At 34.9% G+C, this 18332-nt stretch overlaps 1 long non-coding RNA gene across 2 annotated transcripts in view; it reads right to left on the reverse strand.

Annotated features, from left to right (window-relative positions):
* Positions 1–18332, reverse strand: part of LOC123618926 (uncharacterized) — a 566149-nt gene that overhangs the window by 411238 nt on the left and 136579 nt on the right. The gene's annotated exons all lie outside the window — the stretch shown is intronic.

Here is an 18332-nt window from a genome sequence, read left to right on the forward strand (position 1 = left end):
TCAACACATCATGCTACTTCTAAAAAGATTAACATGAATTCTGAAGTCATAAAAGAGTCTTACCTGTTCTGGGAAGTCGGTGGATTCACTGAACATAATAATGGTTTGAAACTATGGTATTGTAGCCTAGTAATTTATCTTGATCACTTGAGATGTGTGTTACGAGTAATTCATTAATAGTAATGAAATGCTGTAGCTCAGGAGTGGTTACTTTTTAAAAATTTAGAGCAAATATACTTGTCACACACACTCACTACTTGTATTCCAATATGTTTTTTGGGTGGATACAAAATCTATGCAGTAATCACTATCAGGCCAGCATATACAAAGAACCTTACTTTTCACCAATGAGAGTGGGCTTCAGAGCCGATTACAAATTTTATTTTCATTCTTTTTAGTGACTACAATGCAAATTTATGCCATTCAGTCGTAAGTGGCAACAATGAAGATAAGAAGCTGGAAGAGCTCTGGGGCCTTATTGGAAAACAGACCAAAGATAATCATCTTTGTATATAAATGCCAGTATATTGCCTTTGGCAAGGTCCATTACATGACTAAAGGAGAATGGAAAACTGGGAAACACTTCAAAGAAACGGGCTCACCGTCCCTTAGTCAGAGCAAATGTTACTTTTCTGAGATTGTTTATGTCTGCATCAGGTAATCTTAGTTGACTGTTCCTGGTAACACTCTCAGTACTAATAGTTATTTCTCCATAATATTCATTGAATTTTTGTCTTTTCCCCAAGTGTAAAAACACCATGAGGGCAGGAAATGTTCTATTCATTTTTATACAACCATAATGGGTGCTCAAAAAATATCAATTTGGTAAAAATGATTGATTAGGATTAGAAAATAGAATATGTGTTTTAAAAAAAAAGCAGGAGGAATTTCTTACCCTGAGACGTGATCACAATAAGAGTATTTAATGAATGACTGGTAAGGCAGATATAGACATGGACCAAACTTGTTAGAATCTACTATTCATATGAGGCTTCATATAACTTTGAGTTTTACTGTGAGAATTTTGCACAGAAGACTAACATGGCTAATATGTTGAAAATAATTTGTAGGAGTCAAAGGCAAAAATAGGGAGGCCAGGTAGGATGTTACAGCAATAATACAAGCAAGAGATTATGTTGGCTTTAAAGATGGTAGTTGTGAAGGATGTTAAGAGGTGGTCAAATTCTAGATTTTTACTATATGTATAAAGTAGTCAACAGAAGCTCCATATAAATTGGTTTCAAGAAGCAATCAAAGATGAATGCAAAGTTCTTATCTAGACCAGTAAAAAGGATAGAGTTCTTTAAGCCTTGAGAGTAGATCAAATTCCTGAGGGAAGGAGTACACCTAAAGAAGCAAAGAGGCTGTAACAGGGGAGATATTAAGCATTTGATATTCAGGAGTGTCCAGAGAGGTAGAAACAGAACCAAGAGAGTGCTGTTCTTAAAATCTTAAGAAGGATTTTTAAGAAGAAAGGAGATGGAAGACCTCAGTGACCCATTAAAAAAAAATAAAGTCTGTCAAATTAGACAAGGATTTAACAAAATGGCAAACACTGGTAAACTTAGTAAGAGTTAAATATGGTGGAGAGATGGGGTTAAAAACTTACTGATGTGGGAACAAAAGAGAATAGAAAGAGGACCTAGACACAGTGGGTATCACAACTCTTTTGAAGGGTATGCTATGAAAAAGGAGAACAGAGAAATGGAAAAGAAACTAGAGAGGGACATGAAATCACAAAAATACTTTAAAAAAATGGACTGTATTTTTTAAAGCTGTTTTAGGTTCACAACAAAATTGAACAGAAGGTATAGAAATTTCCCATATACCTCCTAGCCCCCAGAGTGGCAGAATTTGTCATAATCGGTGAATCTATATTGACACACTGTTATCATCCAAAGTCCACAGTTTACATTAAGGTTCACTCTTGGTGGTGTACAGTCTGTGTGTTTGGACAAATGTATCCTCCATAATGACATGTATCTTCCATTACAGTGCTATATGGAGAAGCTTCACTACCCAAAGAGCCCTCTGTGCTCCACCTATTCATCCTTCCATGCCTCCTAATCCCAGGCAACCATTGATCCTTTTACCATCTCCTTAGTTTTGCCTTTTCCAGAAGGTCACACAGTTGGAATCATACAGTATGTAGCCTTTTCAGAATGGCTTATTTCACCTCGTAATACGCATTTAAGTTTACTCCATGTCTTTTTATAGGTTGATAGCTCATTTCTCTTTAGAGCTGAATAATATTCCATTGCCTGGATGTACCACAGTTTATTTACCCATTCCTACTTAAGGACATCTTAGTTGCTTCTAGGTTTTGGAAATTTTGAATAAAGCTACTATGAATATCCATGTTCAGGTTTTTGGATGGACATAAATTTTCAACTTCTTTGGGTAAATACAGAGGAGCAAGATTACTAGATTTCTAGTAGGAGGCTGTTTAGTTCTCTAGGAAACTGCCAAGCTGTCTTCCAAAATGACTGTACCATTTTGCATTCCCACCAGCAATGAATGAGAGTTCCTGTTGCTGCACATCTTCACTAGCATTTGGTATTCTCAGTGCTTTGGATTTCATCTATTCTAATAGGTGTATAGAGGTATCTCATTATTATTTTAATTTGCATTTCCCAGATGACCTATATGCTTATTATCTGAAATTTGTATATCTTGTTTGGTGAAGCGACTACTAAAGTCTTGGCCCATTTTTTAAAAATGAGATTGTGTTCTCATTGTTGAGTTTTAAGAGTTCTTTGCATATTTTTGATAATAGTCCTTTATCAGATGTGTTTTTTGCAAATATTTTCTCCCACTCTGTGGCTTCTCCTTTTGTTATCTTGATATCGTCTTTCTTAGAGCAGACGTTTTAAATTTTAATGAGGTTGAGATTATAAATTCTTCCTTTTATGGATTGTGCCTTTGATGTTGCATTTAAAGAAGTCACCAAATCCAGGATCACCTGAATTTTCTCCTGTATTATCTTCTAGAAATTTGATGGTTCTGTTTTACACTGAAGTCTGTGATCTATTTTGAGTTAATTTTTTTGTGAAAGGTGTAAGGTCTGCATCTAGATTCATTTTTTTTGCATGTGGACGTCCAGTTGTTCCAGCATCATTTATTGAAAAGACTACTTTTTCTCCATTGTATTGCCTTTGCTCTTTTGTGGAGATTTATTTCTGGGCCCTCTGTTATATTCTGTTCCATTGAATTATTTGTGTATTCATTTATTATTTTTTAATGGAAGAAATTACAGCACTAGAGATGACCTAGTGGAGAGATAAAATTTAACGATATAACCGAGACAAGTGTCAATAACTTGGATAAGGAAGCTAGATCTAGTGAAAATAGAGGGGCTGGATAGGCACAGGAGCACACTCAGTTGGTCTACATTAGGAGATGGAACATGGAAGACTGGGCTCTCTACATGGATGGGGTTGTAGATGTGGTCCTAGAACACGGAGAACAGTCTTTTCAGATCGCTTCTATGATCTCATTGTAATACATGTCAAGATTATTAGAGGAGATTGAGAATGAGAAAGGAGCTGAGGCTTGAAGAAGGGGTAGAGGAACTGGGAAAAATAAGACAGAGTAAGGAAGGGTAGGTCTGCCTGACAGACTGCAAGTTTCCATTGAAATAATGATGAAATTTAAAGTGAAATGAGTCAGCATAAACTTTTCCCCAGGCAGGTTCAGCTATTGAGGTGTAGGTACAAAGCAGGCAAAGTTTAAATACTATTCTACCACTTACAAAGTTGTGCAATCCTGGAAGACTTACTTAGCTTCTCCAAGCTTCTATTTCCTGATTTATTTTTACAGGTGTGTTATAAGACTCAAATGAGATAATATATGTATACCGTAGTGATTAAGAGCTCAAACACTGAATTAGTCTGATTGGGTTTAAATTCTGACTCGTGTGTTAGTAACAGAAAGAGGGACAAGAGAAATGAGGGCATATGCAAAGTAATGTTTATAATTACAAACCATGGAGTCTAAGCTGGATAAGGAGGAAAATGAGAATATGAAATGGGATAAATGAGGACAATAAAAATGTGACTGGATCAGTTTGGGGAGTTTTGTTTTGTTTTGGAATTAGGTTATCAGCCAGAAAAATAGGACATGGTTCAGAATAGGAGTTCTGAAGTAGAAAGCTTCAGAACTGATAATTTGGTGGGAATGCATTAATTGATATGACCTTGGAAGTAAATGTCTAATGTAAGGTACAGCAAAAAAAAAAAAAAAAAAAAAAAAGGAGAAGAAGAGGTCAAGAAGCTGAAAGTCTGAGTATCACCTCTGTGATAATGAAATCACTAAGAAGTATGAATGAGAGCAGTGTTGATAAGAATGACAATGAAGCAGAGGCTTAAATACTCAAGAATGAAAGGGTTCTGTAAATTACTGCAACAAGGAAAGAAGTGTGGATAACCTCATGGCTAGACCTTCAAAGGTAGGGAAAGGTTAGGGAGGAATTACAATAAGAAGGAAAATAACACCAGGAAGCACAGTAGCACAAGAGGCGTTGGGAAAAAAGCAGCTTGATAGAGTGCAGAGCACATTTGAACCATCTAGCTTCTTAAGACTCAGTATTCAAATTCTTAGATCATAAACTAGCTGCTCAGCTCTGCCACACTCTGTAGGAAAGCTCCCTACATCATCATCCACCTCTACATTCCACAGTATCCTTAGAAGAGCCTGGAGCAATCAATCAACACATGCAGTAATGAAGTCCAAAAAATTGTGGCGGTATGGCAACAGTGGCAGCCTCAGAATTTAGAGCAGTAAATATCTAAAAAGTAAGCATCAGTGGTAGGGATAAATTGCTATTTGTTTTTAAATATAGTTTTATATTTTCTTGAGTCTTCTAATTTCTTTTTAGATTGATGTAGGAATCAAAGAAAAAACAGATTTTATTTTCTCTGTACATATATATACACACACATATATTCCTTTAATATCTTATTTTTGAAAGGAAAAATCTACATAAATCAAACTGAAGGGTAGATATTTGAACAACATTGAAAGAAAACAGCATTTATTTTTACATAGACACAATTACCCTGAAATATAACTGTTGTCAATACCAGCATGGTCAGAGTTCAAAAAAAAATTAAATTTTACAATGTCCTATTCATTTGCAGCTCCAGGTAAATAAAAGCATTAAGATACGCAGTTACTGAATTGTCCATTTAAAACAACCTTTCTAATATAGGCATTTTAAATAAAACTGGAGTTTCAGGGATCCAATATATACACTAAAATATACTAATTCCACATCTCTCCCAAAATTAGTGTGGGTTATTAAGCTTTCCTACATCCACTACTTCTTGGGAAGATCTCAGAGAAACTAAGAAATTACGAATCATAATTTTAAAAAATCATATGTAATACAAAAATATATTACAAAATATCACAGTTTTAAATAGACAAGACACAACCCTCCACTTGCATGATCTTATCTCACTAACCTCGCCCAAATCTCAGCCTTGGTTCCAATAAACTCTGTTTACAAAGAGGTGTTGGCTCACAGGCCAGTTTGCCAATTTGATTTTTTTAAATATGATTTAATGCGAGCTTTGGACGTTCTCTTAAGTTCTGTACTGGAGGTAAATACATCACTCCCACTTTGTCAAAAGCCTTTCTATTTCCACATTCGTCACAAGGCCTGCCTCAATTTACACAGAGACACAGACACTGAATACCTATACATACACGTTAAAGTAACAAGCAGGTACCTATTTAATTCATTTCAATCCAAAAATTACTTCTCAGGGCCTTTCAACTCTTCTCAAGCCAACTGCACAGTTTGCCTGCACAATACTGTAGCGGGGAAGTTATCCTGTAGCAAACAGGCAGCTGGAGAGGGCTGGCAATTGTAACTGGCAGTTATCAAAATGGTATTAAAATTATACAAAACTACAAAAAACAACAATCTTGATAAGTTTTAAAAATATTCTTTTGAAACTATTTCGCATCTGGAATGGCTAAATTGAGATGATCATCACTGGAAAATTAAATCACCAAAAATAACATGATAATAAACTATTACAACACACAGCAGCTTTATAGCAATGACACTAAGCTAATGGGAGAAGTGCAAAAGTCTCAACTCTATCACCAGTCAGGCTGGAATAAATAAAAACTTATGACAGAACAAATTAAGGAGTGAATGATTTAATACCATAATTATGGTGAAATGTAAAAATTAGTAATTATTGAAGAAACCATATGTTTAATGTATTAACTGTAGCTATTAAAGCTGTATTATATTATTTTGTCAGATTATGTAATAAGTGGGGGTTTTTTTCCCCCAAAGTAGAAGCTACTTCCTGGGAAGAAGATTAAGGTTTGGGGAAGCCCATTATTTAGGCCACAGTTCACTGTACATTAGTTTTGTATTATGGTTTGCACACTAGGAGGTCTAATTCAATTGTAAAATTAGGTTTTTAAAAGAGCTTGATGAGGTGTCAAAGAACAATATTTAGCAACTGGTAATTCTAAGGCACTGAATAAATCTGGAGCTTCTGTGCCTCTCAGGATAGTGTGAGAGTGTAAAAGAGCGACATGGGAAAGTTAGGGTATCCCTCACAGATACTGGAATCTTTTGCCAGTCAAGATTTATATCCATGCTCAGAAATACTCAGAGCAATAGGTTATTTCCAAAGTATTTCCAAGAGTATCAGTTTTTGCTAGAAGAGGCAAGTCCATTCATAACTATGGAAATAATTTAAAAAAAAACTGGAATGCAGACCCACCTAAATTAAATTATTTGGGAGTTTTCTAATCTTCCATGGTTTAATACAGAGAATACTCTCTAATTCATTCATTTATTAATTCCTCACAAAATATTAAATAACCACACTGTAGCAATCACTGGGATATACTTCCACTTACAGGACTTATATTTTATTAAAGAGGAGGCTAACTGTACACATATAAACATGTCTGCATACATTCATAAATAAAACTAACTCAAGGTTGGGTTAAATGCTATGAAAGAAATTCAAGTGGTCAAAAAATATTATTGGAGTCAGGAATTTTCTTTACAAAGCTAGGGAAGACTTCTCTGAGGAGATAACGTTAGTAACAACATGAAAAAAAGGATCCAGCCTTGAGAAGTGTGTTGGAAAAGAACATTCCAGGGACAGCAAGTTATAGCGTGTGCAGAAGAATTTTCTGGAGCAGAACAGAATTTGGCATGTTCAAGAAACAGACAGAATCCCAACACAGCTGTGATATATTGGGGAGGGGAGTACCTGTCTCACAGTCACAAATGCCAATTTCCCTGAAATACACAGCATGCAAAATTGTAATGAGGTAGACACAGAGCTACTGAAAATAATAAGCATTCAGAGAATCATAGCCTTATTAGGTTAGTTTGAATAGCACCAAACTTACCTATTCTAAGTATCAGTTCAATGATTTTTCATAAATATATACCACTGGGCAACCATCACTACCAACTAGTTTAAAACTTCATCAGTTCAAAATTTACCTCAGGTCCTTGTTTTTAGTTCATCTCCACTATTATCTCCAGCCTCAGGCAGCTAGTGGTCTGCATTTTTCCTTCATAGATTTTCTTTTTCTAAAAATTTCATGTAAATTTAATCACACAATATGTAGTCTTTATTCTGGCTTCTTTCACTTAGTATCACCTCTATTATTTCATGCATCGAAAGTAGTTTGTTACTTTTTATTTCTGAGTTGTAGTACCCATTGTATAGATATACCACATTTTCTTTATTCATTTACCAGTTGGTAGACCTTTGAACTGTTTTCAATATGGAACTATTATGCATAATGCTGCTCTAAACACAGGTAAACAATTGTTTATATGAATGTAAGTTTGGGGTAGATACCTTAGAGTGAAATTGCTGGTCATATGGTAACTCTATGATTAACTTTTTAAAAAATTGTCACACTGTTTGAGTCATATGTTTTTGATTCCTTGTTCATAGACCACTTTGGGAGGATAGTAACAATGATGAGAGGACCTGCGGGAATACTTGATGGAACCTGTAACCATTCTCATCTTTTTCCAACCTGACACTGTAACATCATACATTGCTATTTACAGAGGGGAAAATTCAAGACAGTGAGAACAAAGTAGCAACTTACGAAAGGTTCATGTGGACATTATCTGAATAATAATCTTTAAAGAATCTCATAGTTCATCACATTAATACAGGGTATGTCATTGAGAAAAATCTAATTATTGGACCTAAGGTGTGTATAGATCCACTCAGATTGGAAATGTACTTTGTGCTAAATTTTGTTATGCACCCACAATGAGATCAAAAGCATAAGATTCTCTATTCTACTAATAAGAATTATTTCTATGACATTAAGTTATTTCTAACTGCCCATCATCTACATCTGAAAAATGGACTTTCCCATGGTGTCTTCAGATCTTAGAAATTTAAAAAGTAAATAACTGAAATGCTAAGTGGGCCTGTTCGTAAAGGGTGGCAAACTGATGAAGACAATGTGCAATGACTTTCTATATGAGGCAGAAACATGCACAACGCATAAAGAAAAAGAAACTAAAAATATCTGATGTTGTTATAAAGGAAAGCAGAGCCAAAAGCAATTTGTCTGTGCTTCTTTCCCATCTGTGTGGCTCCTTCAGTTAAACAGCCAATGTAGTCAAATCTGATTTGCTTTCCTGTTATAAAAGTTGTGGCTTAACTAGGAGTTATGCTGAAATGTCTAGATAAAGACATTTTACATAAATACTGTATATACATCTATGTTTTACACATATGCTTTCTACATGTGATTTTTGTACACACACCCTGTCTTCCCATCTTCAGGTAATATATTAGTTGATGAAAAACATTTAAAGGGAAGGCTTTCTTGCAAGGCTGAGAGGACTGTTCTTTATCCTAAACTTGACTGTGACATTAGAAAAGCTATAGAGAAAGAGTTACTGCCCTGTTCTCAACTCATAAAAGAAAGCTGTTATCTTCTGTGCAGTCAGGACTGGAAGAAATAAACTGAATACTTAAAAAATATCCTTAGGCAGGTAGGAGGTATATGTACTGCAGTCCTTGTCCATCAGATGGGGAACTAAGAGGCTAAGTGATTTGTTCAACATTAAGTGCCTCCCATGAGGAGTCAGACATAACATCCAGACAGCCTTTCCTTCAGACTAGTACTCTAACTGGCTGACCACTCCAGCTATCAACATTTATCCTGGCTGAATTTTCCCACTCCTGGATGATTGTCTGCCTGGCAACAAGATGACAAAAGCACTAAGCCAAAATATCCTTATGTGGGCATAGCCGCCTCTTCATGGCAGAGCCAATTTGGATCCTAGCCATTGGCAGGGATGTCCCAGAAGCAGCCAATTTTAGTTCAGCCTCTTTAAAACTCTGGATTGTAAACAAACAGTAGGATTTTCCACAGTGGAGAGAAGAATAATGAGACAAAGGATGCAGAAGAGAGGAGGTAGGTGAGGCTAGCACCAGAGAAATGAAAAATTAAAATAAGCTGAAAACCTTCAGGGTCTCTACTGATAAGGCCCAGGATCTCTTGAAGTCCATGAACTGCACCCAGTTCTTCCCACCTTTTCTTTCCTACACTTTTAAATTTCCCTATCATCGCTTGTTTCCTTTTTCCTTTTTTTTTCTTAGTCTCTCTTGATATTTGAATTAGTAGGTCAAAATTATGTATGTCTAGTAGGTGGTTGCTGGTTTAGTAATGAAGGGTAGTTGCTCTGTCTGGCTTGAATAGCATTCATATGATTTTATGGATTTGACAAGCAAACCTTTCCAGATTACATGTTCTTAAAAAAAATCCTAATTGATTAGGTTCAACATTATTTAAGGCAGGTCCAGTCATATCCCTTCCATGAATACAGGTTCTAAAATTAAGAAAATAGCCTTCTAGGATCAAGCACAACTTTGATATGTATGTCTCACATGTCATACTGCTCTGCAATGTGACTCAATCAAAAAAGAAAACAGTCAGATGGCCAAATCAGAAACAAAACCCCACATTACCTACTAGTTTGCTATTGGTCCAAAGGCAATATACTTAAGTTCTTCGAGTCTTGGTTTCCTTTTAATGAAATGGAAATAATAATAATTACTTTATAGGATTGGTGTAAAAACTAAATGACTGCCTACACCCAACACAACAGCTATTATAGTTGTTGTTAGTTATCTCATTAGTATGCTGTACATCAAAATGAAAGTGAAATGGCTGATGACCAGCTTGCAATACTAATGCAATAAAAAAATTATTTCATTTTGGCATCAGTGAGGTACCTTTGGTCAATAATGTCATCTTTTCTTAAAATTTAATGCATTAAACACTGTCAATCACAATGTAAAAAAATAAAAATACAAGTAACCCAGTACTTTCCATTTACTGAGAAAACGTAAAATGATGAAAAGCTACCATGAATTAAGGATCACTTTTAAATGTATTTGTGTTTTGTTGATCATAGCAGCATTTACATGCATTTAGAAAAAACACAGTACATTTTCACATTAGAGATATTTAAAAAAAGCTTGGTGCACATATGGACGGTGGGCCCCATCCAATAACTCCACCACTCCTCACAGACCCTTGGCACACAGGCTAGGAATCACCAATGTTGATTAAGGTCAAAATAGACAGGAGAACCATACACTTACTAGCTCTGCTTGCCAAGTGGAAATGCTAACCTGCTCTTTCCCAGGATTTTAGAAAAGCATTTGAAGATATTTCACAAGATAAATGGAAATGGGATAAACACAAGCCCTTAAGAAAAAAATATACTTCTGGTGCATTTATTAAGCACTTGGATCTGATGCATGACACCTGCTTGAAATGCTAAGAATTATCACAGGCTTTGCCGAGGAAGAAAAGACAAGAATTATGACTGCACACAGGCTCTTACTTCAGCAAGTCAATGTTTTTAAATCAATGAAAAACAATCCAGTGATTGTGTTTTCTTCAAAGAGAACGCAATATAAGATGACACACAGTATTTCAAGCTGTTCAAATTACTGATGGCAGAGTGGCAAAATATATATCCATTAAAACCAAATAGTTGTTTCAAAGAATGTTGGCCAACAGAAATAAATGGTGTGTCTCCGAAGCAAATATAAAATTATTTCTTTACTCAGGATTTTGGGCTCTATAACACTTTTAACCACAAGTACCTCTCACTTATTTTGGCAATTTTTATTTTGCACCTTCATTAGGAATTTCTTGAGTTAGCCCAGCAAAATATCTTTCTGCCTCAACAAAGAGGCATATGCATCAGGTATCAAAGCATGCATATTTCTATAATAGGTTCCCTGATGGTCTCATTCATATTGATAAATTGATCATATTGAATGAGTTAAACGTGAATGAGTAAAATGTGTTGAATGCAAAGTCTATTCCCACAGGAGTATTGCGTCATCAATACGATCTCCAGGCTGGAAATTAATGGGCCATGTTTAAGAGCATTATGATTTGAGAGGAAGAGGTATATGCAATTCATCTTTCCTCCTTGATCTTACTTTCATCAGCATTTTCATTAATAAACTTTAAAAAAATAACTTTTATATAGAAAGTACTCTATCACCATCTATTTGTCCTCAAAGCGTTGCATCCTCCTTATCAGTGAAAATGACCCCTTCTTCTTTATCTGTCTAAAAAGCTGAAGGTAGCTAATGTGGGACCACAGAATATTTGCCAATCAAGAGCATATATAAATTCTAGGTGTTCGAATCTTAAACAGATCTCTTCCATACAAGGATTTTTTTTTTTACACTTGATGATTTTAAAATGATCTTACTGCTATTATAAGCTCTGTCCCTCCCAGATGTAAGCTATCTCATAAGACATGTCCTAAAAAAGAGAAATATTGTAAGTTCCCCACAAGTGGAAAAAATTGCTCTTTCTTATGCCTCATACTATACTCCCCTCAAATAATTTATCGTCATCATTAAGTCCAGAATTCAGGCTTCCATTTTCATCAGAAACCTGGAGAAATGCAGGAGATACTCATGAATTATGTTTGATAAAGACACCAAACAGAGAAGAGTAGTGTTTGCTGAAGGCAGAATACAGTATGACATTTTTAAATAAAAGGTTAAAAGTATATGAATAAAATGGATAATTGCGGGTTCCTAGACTTTATAAAGAAAACCACATAGCATAACGAAAGATGCGAAAATGACCAATGTTTGTACTGGACAATGGTATAATCTCTGTGTCTTAATAGACAAACTAACCATTAGGAACCAATATACTGCAACAGTTAAAACAATACTGTGGCATATTCAAAGGAATGTAACCCTTTTAGTTAAAGAATTAGTCAGAAAATAACAACTGTTTGTAATTCTTAAATTCTGCTATTTGGGATGATATCTTAGAGTAATGGCATAAAATATTAACCAAGAATATTAAAATTTAGACAACAGAAAAAAATCAATTTTAAGTTCTAATTTCAAATTTAGTAATAATGCTGATGTACCTAAGTTGCTTTCTATGAATTGTCTATTTTTTCTGTTGTTACAATCCTATGCTTATATTGATGCCCATTTATGCTCAAGATCATAGAGCTGGAAAGTACCTAAGACAGGAGGATTTAGATTCAAGTATGCCTTACCTCAAAATCTGTGATCCTAACTACTGTATCATATCACATCATAAAATCTTGATCTTACCTCTAGACCTATTTCTAAGTCTTCCCCATAATAAAAAAGGAAGCATCACTCCTGAATTAGTCAAGCCTTAAGTCTAGGCATTACTCTTGACTCCTCGCTTTCACTCACACTCCTCATTTAACTCATTAACAAACCCTGTCAATCATCCTCTTAAATCTTTTTTCTATGTTTCCACCTCCACCATCCTACCCTGAGTCACCATTTCTCTCACCTGAATATTCAATAGCTTAACTGGTCTTCCTGCTTTCATCCTTGCTATCACACAGAGCAAACCTGGTAATATTTTTAAAAATGTAACTCAGATCCAGCTCCAAAGGCCTCTCTCTATGCTTAGAATAAAATGTTAAGTTTCTATAATGGCATACCAAGGACCTGTATGAACTGGTCCCTCCTTCTCTCCCCAACCTCATCCTCTAGACTCCCTCTTTTCCAGTGAGAGCCAGACATTGACATGCTAAGTTTACCCCTATCTGTAGAGTCCTTGGACTTGCTCTTACCTCTCCCTGGAATACCATTCTCCCCCAGTGCCTATGGCTAACCCTGTCTTACATTTAGATTTCAATTGAGACCTGACCTCCCCCAAGAAATGCCTTTTATGACTCCAGATCTAACGTAGCCAGCCAGTCACTCTCTAGTCACCTCACTCTATTCTAATTCTCTGCCTAACATTTCTCACACTTGACATTTTCTTGTTTTCGTTAGTTTGTTTACTGTTTTTCTCCCCCTCCAAAAGAATATAAGACACTGTCTAATTCACCACTAGATTCCCAATGCCCCAGCCACTAGACACCCAGGGAATATCTGTTGAATGACTCATGAATAAAGAGAGCAACTGCTTGCATGTGGAGCATTTCAACTGATCACCTGCGCAGAATGATTCCAGTGATGTCAACAGCGACCCTCCACCCTCCTTCCACTTTACTTTATCTAATTATAGTATTATAACCCTGTGATAAAAATCTCAATCTAAGAAAAAATTTCCTTGTTAAAATTAATATACCCTCCCCCAAAGGCTTATAATTTAAGTTTTAGCAGTCATTTACACCTCAATGTGAGTAAGCTTAACAGTTACAGATCTTAAGATAGAGACGAGAAAAGAAAAAATGAAGTTACTAAGTGACAGAAAGTGAGAAAAAGGGGAAATAGAGCTTCAAGATACATTTGATAACTCCAAAGATTGTCCTAGCTTTTGTCCTGAATAGGAGTTTTGCCTAACAAATGAATTCTGATTCAGACTCAGTGTTTCTTAGATACAGTCTTCAATTACTGACAAAAGATTGCCATCTGTTCCAATGCTAAAGCCAGACAAAGGGGAAAAGAATAAATTGCAGTACAGAGGGTTTAGATAAGATATAAGGAAGGATGCCTACACAGAAATGCGAGGTGTTATACAATGGAGTAAGTTTCTAGAGGAAAATAGTTTAAAACCCTCTTAACATGGAACTCTTTAGACTAATTCATGTTTGTATAAGCAAAGGATATTTAACAAGGAATTATCCCTGAATTCAAGAAAGTGGACTTTATTCCTTTGTTCTTGTGCATGATATAATTTGATATACTGAATAAAGATATTCAAAAGATCTTAAACAATTAGAAATCCAGGGTGAAGACTGCACAGTGGCAGACATAATATATGCAATACTGTCACTACATGTTGCAGCAGAATGAAGACAAATACAGTCGGAGCACACTGAGGTTCTGTATGCAACAATTTGTGTCAGAAGTCACCTCTTGTATTATGTAAGTTTTCTGAGTGGTCTTCAAGAAGAGTGCCAGTAGAGGGCACAACGTAAGAGAGAAAAGTGTCCATGATTTATCTTTTACTTTTCCAACTTTCTCCATACAGTATTTCTCGCTTCTTCAAATCTTTTTTTTTTTTTTGAGTATCTAACAAACCTCCAGTCCATTGAAGTTCTTGTCCATGATGCAAAATTTTTCTTCTGTTAATTGCCCTATGTACTCCATATTCGCAATCCAAACCAAAGTTCCAAAGAATGGTTCCAGGTTCTCAAAGATCCTGAGAACAAGGGTTTATTCATATTTGTTCTGAAGTTCTGGAAATTTTGTTGCTGTTCTTGTTGCTATTAATATTATGCTTTCTTTTCTAAAGGACTTTTAATATTGATATTAGCTATTATATCCCATCTATGTGACTGCCTTATAACCAGGGATTTAGTTTACCTTTGATCATATTCTAAGTGCCTGAAGGCCAAATGACACCCAGCATGTTTTCTGAATTAAATTTAAACAGTAGTTGTTATTAAAAAGCTTCCAGTTGTGGAAACATACTGACCAGAAAAAAGCTGCCCAACAGACAATGCAGGATAGTCTGACTATGTAACATCTTAAAACAGTATATTATCAGTACACATTACAAAAAGATGCTCTGCAGAAATTTTCACTTAATTATCTTTTTTGTTATTGTACTTTACATTTTATATAGATTTTTTAATTGATTGGCTCATGAAAATAATAAAGCTGTAGTTAAAATCAAAAATTCCTTTAGAAAGGAGAAATAATTATAATGATGAATCAAACTGTAGTCTCATGCTCAAAAGCATAAAAATTGTGTTGACAATAAGTAACACACTAAACAAAAGGGTGCATTTGCTACTTTTAAATATAACATGAGAAATATAAATGGTTTACATTTGGATTTTATAGTTTTGGTTGGACTTAATTTTTTACGTTTAACTTTATAGTTGTATAAAATGTATACTTTGTCTTATGTTGGTACAATATTTAAGAAACTTTATATTGAATACAACTTGTCAACTCAAAAGGTCAAAGAGGTGGGGTTTTTTGTTTTGTTCATTTTCTTTAAAAAGTAAAGTATTAGAATAACTGAGCCCTATTTGTGTTAAAAGGAAGTGACTTGATCATTGATTAAAATAACCTACACTAACCCTAGATTGTCACCATGATTTTTAAAGAAACCTGAAACCGAACAAATCTTCACTTGGTGCTTTGTGCCTTCACACGTGTCCCATTTTGTGAAACCTAGCTCAGGACTGTCACCAACTACTTCCCTGTAGCCACTACACACACACTAAAAGGATGCTGATAAATCACATATACCCATTACAAGTGGAAGAATATTCAGGGCCACTCTGCCACTAAATGTGAGTTAGTGGTTGTTAATGTTTAGTCAGTTTTTAAACCACAAGATAAGGTTCTGCAGACATGTTTGTCCATTTGTGCCCCAAGTTTGAAGTATCTACATTTCTATGATACAAGAAACTTCATTATCGAAGGAGTCAGAAGACTGAGCTCTTGGGATTTACTGCCTGAAATCATATCTCAGTTACTCTGCTTACCAATTATGTGACTATAGACAAGTTACTTAACTTCTTCGTGCCTCAGTTTCTTTATCTATAAAATGAGAATGGAAATATTTCTTAGGGATAATGAGAACATTAAATGAAACAAAGTATGTGAAGTTATAACCCTGCTTAGCTATAAAGAATTCAGTAGATATCAGTTATTTTATTATTATCATCTTTATTATTGTTATTTTCATGATTATTATATAAATAACAAAAATCTACAAATATCTATTAGCAACATCTATTGTGCTAGAAAGAAGATAAAATTCAAGCTCTGCTCCAAGGTATCTTATGAGCTAATAGAAGAACTTAGATATGTACTCAAGCAAAAATAATAAAAAGCAGAGAATGCAGAAATTAATCTAAGAAAAACTAAATGTGGAAAGAGTTCAGAGAAGTGTGACATTATTTATGACCTACATAAATGAGAGAGAATCAAAGATGCTTCAATGTGGAGGGAGCATTTGTGCTGAGACTTGAATGAAATACAAAGATAAAAGAGAAAGGGCTATCCAAGCAGATTGAGACAACAAAACAAAAGCATGAAGACAGTACTGTTGTGCTAAAACATTAAGTACCCAGAGAGAGGCAACTTGGAGATGAGCAGAAAAAATAGACTGGGGTGTGACATGGTAGAAATCCTTTAATACCTCATAATGTTTGAGCTTCATTTGGAAGATCACAAGAAGCCAATAAAGGGTTGTGAAAATGGAGTACTGAGGCAAGATTAGCCTTAAGGTGACTAGCAAAACTCCAAGACAGTGGTCCCTGGACCCATAGTATCAGCATCACCTGGGAATCATTAGAAATGCAAATTCTTGTGTGTCTCTTCCCAGACCAGCTGAATTTCAACCTCTGGGGATGCAGCCCAAAAATCTGTATTTTAACAAGTCCTCCAGGTGATTCAGACACAAGCTCAAATCTGAGAACTACTGCTGTAAGGTATAGAATACATTGGAGAGGAAAAGATCAGGAAGTCCAGCAGCCACTAGGAACCAAGTGAACCAGCTAGTAGGCTACTGAGGAGGCTATCTGAAATCCCAGTAAGAAGAAGTGAGGGCCTGAACTAAATCGATGGGAATAGAGAAAAGGGGATTGAAGCAATGTTATTGTTAAAAAAAAAATAAAGTCAACATTCTTGGCATTTGTCTTTGCCGTTGTCAATTAAAGAAAAATGATTTATTGAAAAGATAAACCTTAGCTTGATCTGTATGTACTGTTAAGTCTGCAAATATGAAAGTGGATTAATGGGGCTAAGTTTTCCCATCTACTTTAAAATTTTAAATTCCATTAAAGGAGAAAAGAGAGAATATTCTGCTGCATGACCATTGAAATTAGCAGAATGAGTTAAGTTTTGCATGAATTTGACAATCTCTGTTATCAATAAAGCTAGAACTACCAGACCTCTCTTGCTAAATTCCAATTCTGTTTGGTTTCACACTGTGATTTTTTAATGGTCTTATTTGTGCATTATTTCAATTTTTCATTATATATTGTGCCACTTAGTATTCTCCATGATTATGTTTTCACTGAACAGATGCACTACGGTTTTGCTGCACCAAATTCTATGATCCATAATTAGATGTCAATATGTTTTCTTTATGAACTAAATACATTTTTAGTTACTTGGACATTAATTAAAATCACATGCTGGATTGTTACATACTTTCAACACATTTTTGTGGAAATATTTTTGGTTTACTTGAATGCTTTAAAACATTCAATTTTATACTACATAATTCTTTTTTTCTGTAAGAACAAATACTATAACTAATATATAAATATTAATTACAGAGTTACACTACAGAAGCCATTAATGAGATATAACCATTCACATGCAAAAACAATGACGTATGATGAATTAGAAGAGTACATTTTTTTAATTGTTGTTTTTTAAATATATCATGATCTGTATTTATTTTCATGACAATGGTAGGAAAAAGTAAATGAAACAAAATTTCAGAATAATGACAATGAACCACATTGAACTACCACTAGAATAAAAGCAAATGTAAAAATTTACAAAAATTCACATACTGATAAAAAGAATCATGATGATAAAGTAATACAGAGCTCACATTCCTTAGTCATGTTATATTATACTATTCTGAACATTCTCATCTCATGGGAAAACTGAGAACAGGTTTTCCAAAGGAGGAAGAGAAATTTCTAGCCTCTAACAAAATGTTGGAAAATCTAACCCCAGAGAGTTACTCCACTTATGCCAGACATTCCCACCTGTTTTTGTAAATGTAGTCTGGAACTGGCCAGAGGTAGGGGAGAAAGGGAAGTAAGCATACATGGAAATTATTCTAGCATGTCTCTGTCAATCCAGTTCTGATACTCTACTGTTTCCATA

Source organism: Camelus bactrianus, chromosome 3, assembly GCF_048773025.1.
Source record: "Camelus bactrianus isolate YW-2024 breed Bactrian camel chromosome 3, ASM4877302v1, whole genome shotgun sequence".
In the NCBI taxonomy this organism is placed as follows: domain Eukaryota; kingdom Metazoa; phylum Chordata; class Mammalia; order Artiodactyla; family Camelidae; genus Camelus; species Camelus bactrianus.